This window comes from Capsicum annuum, chromosome 3 (assembly GCF_002878395.1).
Source record: "Capsicum annuum cultivar UCD-10X-F1 chromosome 3, UCD10Xv1.1, whole genome shotgun sequence".
In the NCBI taxonomy this organism is placed as follows: Eukaryota; Viridiplantae; Streptophyta; class Magnoliopsida; order Solanales; family Solanaceae; genus Capsicum; species Capsicum annuum.
Window position 1 is genome coordinate 60,735,128 of NC_061113.1, and position 10,232 is coordinate 60,745,359.

General features: G+C 35.5%; 1 pseudogene; it reads left to right on the forward strand.

Annotated features, from left to right (window-relative positions):
* The first annotated feature begins 208 nt into the window (after nt 1–208).
* Nucleotides 209–771, forward strand: LOC124896531 (annotated as a pseudogene).
* The last annotated feature ends 9,461 nt before the right edge of the window (nt 772–10,232 follow it).

A 10,232-nucleotide genomic window follows, 5' to 3' on the forward strand; every position in this document is an offset into this window, starting at 1 on the left:
AAGCTCCTTAAAAGACTATGATCACTTTCTTAGAAAAGAAATTTTGTTGATTTTGCCTTTTATTAGCCTAATTTCCCACTATTTCTGTGAGTCAAAACCTCACCACACTACACTGCACTTTGACACAAGAGAAGAGGGTCGAGTTCTTAGTATCATCGAGATAGGAGTTGGTGGTTTTCTGTAAGAGAACTTCAATCTAATACTCATTATGGATAAACTCATATATCCATTATATTTCATTACGAAGATGTATCACGTCAGGATCCGTTGCTCAAACTGAATCACGCCAACATTATGAAAGTTCCTGAATCATGTAAGATAATAGTAGTACCAAAGACAACACCTTCTATCAAAAATGGAAAATTGGCTATGGAGATTCTGTGTGGTCAGAAATTAATACAGTCACAAAGGACTTTAATAGGAAAGTCGTTTCGATCCAGTCCATTCTTGGGCTCAAATAAAGATAAAAAGGATGTATTAGTAACCTAGCATGACAAAGTACTCTCCAAAAGCATGGAATGTCACATTTTTTTGTCAAAATATCCACAGTAATAGCTTTGTTAGATTCTCCGCTCAAAATAAGGGAAAGATCAATTCAATACTCGATGGAAATGGAATTTTGCAAATTCTACCCCGAACTAAAAGATCATTTTGAGATATTCAAACAATATTCTAGGGTATAATGTTACTATTGTAACTTTGGCCAAAACATAAGATGAAACTTTACCACTGTAGAGCGGCTTTCTGCAAAAAGATGAGGGAGAAACTTAGTAAGATGTTAGAGAAGCAAAATATACGAGATCCCAAATGCAGATTGCTCATGGTTAGGCTAAATATGAATTGAGAAAAAAGCTTTAAAAGTCCTTTGTAAAGATCCCGATCTTCCTAATGATATGTGGGACAAACATCATTAGTTGTTGTCCAAGTTTCCAAGAAAAAGTTCCTTTGCACGAGTAAGAAACCGATGTATTTACACGGGTATCCCTCTTTCCATATATGAATTCTTCCAAATTTCTCGTATCCCTTTTTGTGGATTATCATCTCGAGGTCCTTTGATGGGTATAACAAAATCGTCTTGGTACCAACCACCAAACTAATAGAACAAGGGTTAGCTTCATAACAGGTCTATAAACAAGGCAAGTAGGTCCATTACCAGCAAACTCCGGATCAAAAAGACCAATCGGACTAATCCTTTATCAAAGATCGTAGATGCTAACGGGGAGGGAATCGAAATAGGGGACCCCTCTATCGTCTATGTCTATCTCATGTTAAGTATGCTCCACGGATATAGACTACTTACAGGGTAGTACTCTTGGGAAGATAGAATAACACCGTGTGAACATAACATTACATTATGTTATGAATATAACTCCTAAAGGATCAACCACTATTCTAAATATAGTAAGGCGGAGAACTGTTGTTTAGTGGAGCGCTGGAGTGCAAAGGTTGTTCCCATCATTGAAGTCAGGGTATGGGACTGAGCCTTCTGAATGAGAAAAAAGATAAGTGTAACATTTCGTTGGATAAACTAATGCAAATATCAAATTAACTTTCTCTCGCCCTACTTATAAAGATAGATAGAAAAGGTTGGATAGAATTTCATAAAGTCATTCTCTGCTTTATAAAGTTGCAAATGGTGGCCCCCCAAAATAGGGCGGGAATCAAAGTGGGGGACCCCTCTATCACCTGTGTCTATCTCCTATCAAGTATGCTCCACATACATAGACTACTTACAGGGTATTACTCTTTGAAAGATAGAATATCACTGCGTGAATATAACATTACATTATGTTATGAATGTAACTCCCAAAGGATCCACCACTATTCTAAATATAGTAAGGTGGAGAATTGTTGTTTAGTGGAGAGCCATAATGCGGAGGTGTTCCCATCATTGAAGTCAGGGTGTGGGATTGAGCCTTCTAAATGAGAAAGAAGATAAGTGCAACGTTTCATTGGAAAACCCAACGTAAATATCATATTGACTTTCTCTCTCCCTACTTCTAAATATAGATATAAAAGGTTGGAGAGAATTTAATAGTCATTCTCTCCTTTCTAAAGCTGCACAAGGCGGCCCCTCAGAAAAAAGCCCCACCTCTCTTTCCCCTTTTAATAAAGGACCCTCTCCTTGCTTCCTATTCATTTATGGGTCTGGACCCAATTTTTTTCTTTGAATTTTGAGAATCAACCAACGAAAAAATCCATAGCCCAAGTGACTCACAGCCTCTCTCTCACCCAAATAAATGAAATGGGATGAATCAAATCAATAATCTTTTTGATTGATTCAGGGTGCAGCGAAGCCAAATTCAATCAAGAAAAGGAGGATTACTTTTTATGAGGGTGATTCATCCTTGACAGTGCCCAAGCGCACACGCAAGTGTACGTGGTCTACTAAGTAATATAGTGGCCATACAAAAAACCAAGTATTGATCCCACAGGGACTTGTTTCAATAACTATCAAATTCTAGTTCACTTATTAAGATTAACTTGATGCAATAGTAACCAATAGAGAGTTTGAATTTTATAAACTAAAATAAAGTAAACAGTACGTAAAGTAAAGACTTGAAACAATCAATACAGTAAAGCCCAGGGTTAAAGCACTTTGAATAATCATACTATGTTATTGAACTTCATTCATAAACTTGCTTATCTTGATTATTGATTCTTAGGGTTATTTGCATGATCATGGTCTCACGACCTCTAATCGTTCACCTAATTTGGACATTACAACTACATCGTTGAGCGGGGATGTAATAATCCAATTAAGTTCTTTAAGCTATCATACTACATGTGAATCAAGAAAGGCTTCTAGGTACATGTCTGTCCTAGATGCTAGTGCGAATTCCTTATTTTATAAAAGAATAAGAACCCTACTTTGTTCATCCCCACATTTTATCTCCCTATTCTCTCTCTCTCTATATCACAAGGTTGACAATATATGTATTTTAAGGGTGATCAATCCTAAAAATAATTAAAACAAGGATAAAAAAGCAACCAAATGTGATGAGCAAATTAAATTAAATCAACTAAAAATAATAGTCTTCATATTCTTGGCTTTAACCCCAGAAATGAAGTTTTTAGCCACTCATGTTCATAATCATCATCCAATTAATTGTATGAAAGAACAAACCATAAATAAGTTAAATTAAGGAATGGAAAAACTAAAAATAAAGTTGCAGCAGCCTCCTCTATTATCAAGATGTCCCAGGATGTCCATAACGTGTTTTAATACATTCTATTTATAGTAGTCTAATCATAATCCATGTAGAAATAGGATTTCACGTTGTCCTTTTATAGCTGGACACAAATTTCCCGCTTTTGAACTTCATCGTATAACACCAATGAGCTCATTGCTATAAGACCGTGACGCAGCATAATCACTTTGAGCTACAGGAATTTGAAAATTTACATTTGATCCTTTACCACGACGCGCCAACTATCCCACTGCTATTAGCAGCACAAAATACCCTTATTGCGGTGAGCTCCCAAGCGTCCTTTACTTATCATGTTGTGTCTTGTGCTTTCGTTGGCCCACTGTATTCCTTTATATGATGTTTCCACTTGATTTGAGGCTTATAAATCCTTCATGTATCATCATAATCATCTCACCAAGCCATCTATAACATTACACACCCCGAATTAAAGCTCAAAACAACACATATTCACGATGATGAACTACTAACTCAATCTAGAACACTAGTTTTCTCGTCTAGACTTTAAATTCTCAATTTGAATCCAAACTCATGTGAGAACATCTTTAAACATTGTAAGCACATACTTGGACACTTAGATGCATATTTATATCATTATTAACTCATTAAGCACACGAATCATCCTCAAAACAAGGCCAAATATAATGACATTAAAGTGCATAAATACACCCAACATCACCAACCCACACTTAAAACCTTGTTCGTCCTCGAATAACTCTTTACTATATGCATTATAAGATAAGGAAACTCTACACTTTTATTACATGCAAGACACTCAAGCTAGTACTACAATGACTAAACAGAATGCAAGTTTCTACACTAAGCATGTTATATACACAATTGATAGTTAAAGAATACTACTCCAAAACATCCTAGCCTCAAGAATTGTCTCAACAAGTAGCAAACTTATGCATATTTCTCAATCAAGGACATCATACAAATAACCCACATTCATCAAACATGTGCCTTCACAATAAAAAAGTTACCCATAATTAGTCACAATAATGCAATTTATCACAATGGGTACAAGAATCAAATTTCGCTCACTCTCACAAAGAATTCACAAGTTCCACTAGATGAACCATAGGCTTGCCCTTAGTGTAGTACTCCACTAATATCAAAATGTTAAACTTAGGATCAAATAGGTCTTTTCTGGTTGTAATGTAGGCTAAGGGAAGGGTAGGAACTATTTTGGCTCAATAGTGACTATCTTCCCTAAACGCTTTAATACATCACTTTATACATTCAATTCAACTCTAACAACCAAATCACACCATTTTTGTCTACCCCATTCTTTTGTTTTCATCCCATCTTATTAAGCTTATTCTCAAATATTATGATGGGACTATTATATGCACAACTCATTCAATTTGAACAAATTTGTTTTCCTTACATTACTCAATTACCCGTCTCATCTCATTACACTTTTTAGCACCAATAGTTACCACTTTAGGGTCTTTAATTTCACTTTTTCTCTTCTTACTTTTCAAAATCCTCACTTAATTAATTTGTTACTAAATGCTTAGAAGCTTTTAGATCAAATTCAGGTCAATCAAAGAAGGAATTAGGCTACTTATGAGGCTACCAAAGAAAAAGCTAAAGGCTCAATGGGGCTTACTATAATTATGCACAAAGGTAGGTCGAAAAGAAGGTATAAAACAAGGCTATCAAAGAAATGCCTATATCATCTCCTCAACCTACACTCTTTATTTTGCTTTGCACATATACCAGGAAAGTTCTAGACATCACATGCAATAAGGAATATACAAATACCTCACACGCACATGGCACATGCTCAACTCAGTAAGATCATCATAGACTCTTAACCAAACCATAGCATGAATTCAACTTTAAGCCAACAAGTACAAGAGTTATAATCATGAACCTAGGAGTCTAAAAAGTAGCAATTCACACAATCAACATGATTTTTACAATCAAAACACTTGAATCATGCAATCAAATATAGCACCAACAAGAATATCTCACTTATTCCTAACACAAAATTTTAAATTTACCCTAAAAATAGGAATTTCCCCACCCTACACTTAAAAGTCTACTTTATCCCCAAAGTATACTTAAAAGTAGAGATACAAATACTCTCTAAGGCCTCTAGGCATAGATACTATCATCTTTAAACATCAAGAGGGTCTGGGGGATCCCACACTTAGTCTTTGCCATGATCCTTAGCTCAGATTTCTGGTACTCAGACTTTCCATAAACCTATGACTTCAACAAAAAAAACTACATGAAGTAAAAACTAAAAACTAAAAATAAAACATACCTACTTAATTTGGTTTGCCTCCCAAGCAGCGCTTGATTTAGTGTCGCGGCACGACCCAACTCAACTTAACTGAGTTCCTTCATCTTTTTCCTCATACTTGGAGGCCATCTTCTTTTCATTTCTGGCCTCTTGAGTGTGAACTCTTAAGGTGAACAACTTTTTCAATTATAGCCTTTTTAGGTTCATCAATCTATATCATATCAGGCTTAGGTAGTTGTGGCTTAGGCTGCTTAATGAGGGTGTCCGAAGAGGTCTTTTATGGAACAACCTCCACTACCCCACACTTATCCCCTTCAACCACAGTAATTATACACAAGTATTTATAGTGGGATAGTTTGTTAAGTAGTTTGTGCACTTTGAACACCGTCTCTTCATCCTCCAACCTTATTACCTTCTCTTACGTCTATCAAGGCTCCTCCCATTGATAAAATAGTCTCCCCAAGTTGATTGGTACTTGTTCATCTACATAAAGATCTAGAACAATAAAGTCAAGAGGAATAATAAATTTACCAACCTTTATGAGGACATACTCTATCACTCCTTTAGGATGGGCTATGGTCCTGTTTGCCAACTGTAGTAGCACAGAGTTTAGTCTAGGCTTTCCTAAGCCTAATGTGTTGAACAAATATAGGGGCATCAAGTTGATACTTGCCCCTAAATGGCCTCTGAGCATTTCCCACATACATCACAGACTCTGTATAAGAAGCACACACCGCCGCTGAATGGCCTCTATTACCACAAACTTCACACCAACCTGCAGCTTGTTGGAATGCATGGATTGTGGCTATAAGTTGTGCAACTCCCAACTTTATAATGCTTATCTGATTTTCAATGCAGAGATCTGGGTAGATATAGCAGTAAATTGGTCCACCTTTAATATACCAGCAACCCTCTTAGTAGAATTTCTAGAATTAGAATGCCACTCGAGATTTCCTTGGTTAATACGGTTCAATAAAGTCTATAGCTCATCATAAGTCATCTCTAAAGCTTGACCACCTTCAGCTAAATCTAGCAAATTATTTGTGTTATGGTTAAGTGCATCTACAAAAGTATGAGCTAGTAGCTCATTGGATTGTTGATGGTGTGGAAAATCCCAAAGAAGTGCCTTGAACTACTCCTAAACATGATAGAGGTTCTCTTATGGCCTCTGTTTGAAGTTGACAATCTTACTACGAAGTTTTGCAGTCTTACCATATGAAAAGAATGTGATGAGGAACTTTTGGGCTAAGCCATCACATGATGTGATTGAATTTTCTAGCTTAGAGTCCAACCACTTTTTGGCTTCCCCAATAAGTAAAGAGGGGAAGAGTGTCAGCCTCACATAATCAGCATTCACATCTATCGAAATGAATGTGTCTGCAAGCTCAATGAAATTCTGCACATGGACCTGTGGATATTCATGTCCAAGCCCTATAAACTATCCACTGCTAATCAACAGCTGCACCATATTGTTCTTCAGCTTGAAGCTCCCTCCAGTAGCTGGTTTTTTAAAAGTTGAGGTCAGATTTATCGTAAGTAGGATTGCCACTTCACGAACTATCCTACGGGCTACTTGTTCATCAGCCATGAGAGAAAGATTATCTTTATCATCTTTGATTTGTGAAATACGGAAGAGAAGGATTGCTTCTCTCCTTTATTGATGGAAGAGTTGCTCAGGTTTGGGGCTTGGTTCAACCAATTCCCGAGCCCTTGCCAGCTTACTACTTTGAAAACCTATTTCCTATAAATAAAAAACCAAGACCAAGCGTAAAATACCAGAGAAATCCAAAATGAAAAACTAAAGATAAAACAGTTGTCAAATTATAAGTCACCGGCAACGGCGCCAAAAAATTAATAGCGCCCAAGTGCACACACAAGTGTACGTGGTCTACCAAGTAATATAGTAGCCTTACAGAAAGCCAAGTATCGATCCCATAGATACTTATTTCAATAACTATCAAATTTTAGTTCACTTATTAAGATTAACTTGATGCAATAGTAACCAATAGAGAGTTTTAATTTTATAAACTAAAATAAAGTAAATAGTACGTAAAGTAAAGACTTGAGACAATCAATACAATAAAGCATAGGGTTAATGTAACGCCCCAAAATCAGGTCCCGAGATGTTACATGGTGCTTAGGATCACAAGTGAACCCAAGCTAACCCTTTTACTAGCATAACTCATAAGCAACTGAACAAAAAGCATAAATCTATACAAATCTGCGGAAAATAACTCTTTTCTGAATATGATAGATACAAAACTAAATTTACAAGATTACAACTCTGCTTTTACAACCAAAACTGAAACGGAATACATCAATTTCTACTGACTGTCTATGAAGCCTCTACTAGTACTGACTGTAGGTAGCCGAGTCATGACTCCCGACTAACCCAACTCAATACGACTGAATAAAGAAAATACAACACTTCTCAAACTATATAACTAACTCAAGCCCTTGAATCAAAAGTACTCATCACCTGCTGACTGGATGCCATGAACTGACTGAATCTGAAGATGTACACTATACGTTGTACCTATATTCTGAGAAAATGTAGCCCACATACAAATATGTGGGTCAGTACCATGGAAACGTACCGAGCATATGGGGGCGCAATGCATATATAAAATAATGTCTTAATATCATCACAGTTTATAAAATTATACATGCTGATATAAATGACTCACTTAGGTCGAATTAAAATCATCATAATCATAAGAGATTAAAATATATCGGGTGAAACATACGAGTCATCATAATAAATCTCAATTCACTTCCATCTCGATTCCAAATCATTAAAGCAATCAAATATTATAACAATTCTCTTTGGAATATATGTTCATTAAATCTTTCAAAAAAAATGACTTACTAAAACTCAGTCTTTCAAACAAATATGTTTTCATCTCAAATAAAAGAATAAGACTTTTCATATTAGATAGGAGAATGCACACACACACATTGGGAGATCTCATAACCGACATAAACCATGTGAGCCACATGGAGTCCAACGTACAATCCACGTTGGGGAGAGCCATCCTATCCTTTCCATCGGAGTAGGACTATAAGTATCAAATCCAAAAACTAGTGATCACTATATATAATCAGCCTCAATTCCGGCTCCTACAGGGACACGTAGTTCTAGAGAAGTACCAACACAGCTATACCTCCCACTCAGTGCTAAAGACTACTCCCGGACTTAGCTCAGATCTTTTCAAAGAAAATCCACCACAAAATAATTCAGCAATTCACAACGGGAGCCATCATGCTATCCCTTTTTCATAATAAATCAAAATGTGGATTTCTTTTCTCATTCGAGTTCAAAAATAACTCTTTCAAGACCAAAAGGTCAAATAATTCAAATCTCAAGGTGTGCATAATTTACATTGAAGGGTTTTCCACGTAAATTTGGCGTCTCGTATGATTGGTTTTTATCCTTGTCTTATCGTATTTGTGTATTTGATATATTTTCTGCCTATTATTTGTTTTTCTTTGGTTTGTTTGTCTCTTCTTAGTTCAAATTGAAAGGGAAAGTTTAAAGTTGATTTTTTTTGCTGCTATCCTATCATGCATTTTGATTGTGCCCTTGCCTTTCCCAACACTGAAAATATCCTGTAATTGTTGAAAAAATCTAAGAAACTCCACCTTCTGCAGAAGTTGTTGCAATAACATTAGGTGAAAATGCAAAAACAGATTTGGATGGATATATCAAAGCACATATAAGGAAATATGATTGTTTTGAAATAACATTTTTGGTAGCAAACATAAGTTTAAGATGCTTGACTCAAGAACCATCAAATTGTCTCATGGAAGAGATAATATCATGTTTACTGAAGATTCAAGTTAATATATATAAAGCAAAACAAACCAATAAGAATTGAGAATATGGACATAGGAGGGGTTTAACTAACTCCAGCCTTGTTCATTCTATATTTGTTCTAGAGCCTAGACTAAGGTCTCATTTATTAAGTTCAGACTTCAAAATTCTGAATACACATGTGGAAATTAAGTTCCATTAACTGTTGAATGGTCTCTCAATCACCTACGAAACCCAAAATTGAACAAGTATTGCTCATCTTGATTATGCTCTTCAAAAGCCTCAATTCTGTCATCGATGCCATGGCGTTCCTTGATGTTTCGCATTCAATGTGTACATCAACTTTCTCCCCTTCCAATGCATCGTTCGAATATGTATCAAACTACATCAATACATGTATAATAAAAATGAAACACGGATATAATGTAATCGGTATAATAAACGGCAGAAATAGAAAACTAAAAAATTGAAAAGTTACCTTCGAATCCAGATTTTTAAACTGGCCTAAGACAAGAGTTTAATTTCATTTAATATTTTCTCAAGTTATACCGTCATAATACTCTTAATAGCTAAAATTTAATCTTTGACCTAAACAAAGCGCAGAAGAAATAAATTAACAATCACTTTGTTTAAACTTTTGACAAACATCCAAGCTGTAATCTTTTAAGACGTTGTGTAGAGGCGGATTCAGAATTTGAGAATTTCAGGTGCTACACTATCAAATTTTTATTTGGGTTATTCATCTTTTCAGTTTATATAGACAAATTGATGAAATGAAAAAAATGTGAATGCTATGTTATGTTTTTCTATTATTTTCTTTGTCCTTTCTACTTCTATATGTTTTTAGCTACTCTGATGGTCGTTATTCAAGTTGAGGGTCTTTTGAATACCGTCTTTCTACCTTATCAAGATAGAAATAAAATTTATGTACACTCTATCCTTCTAAACC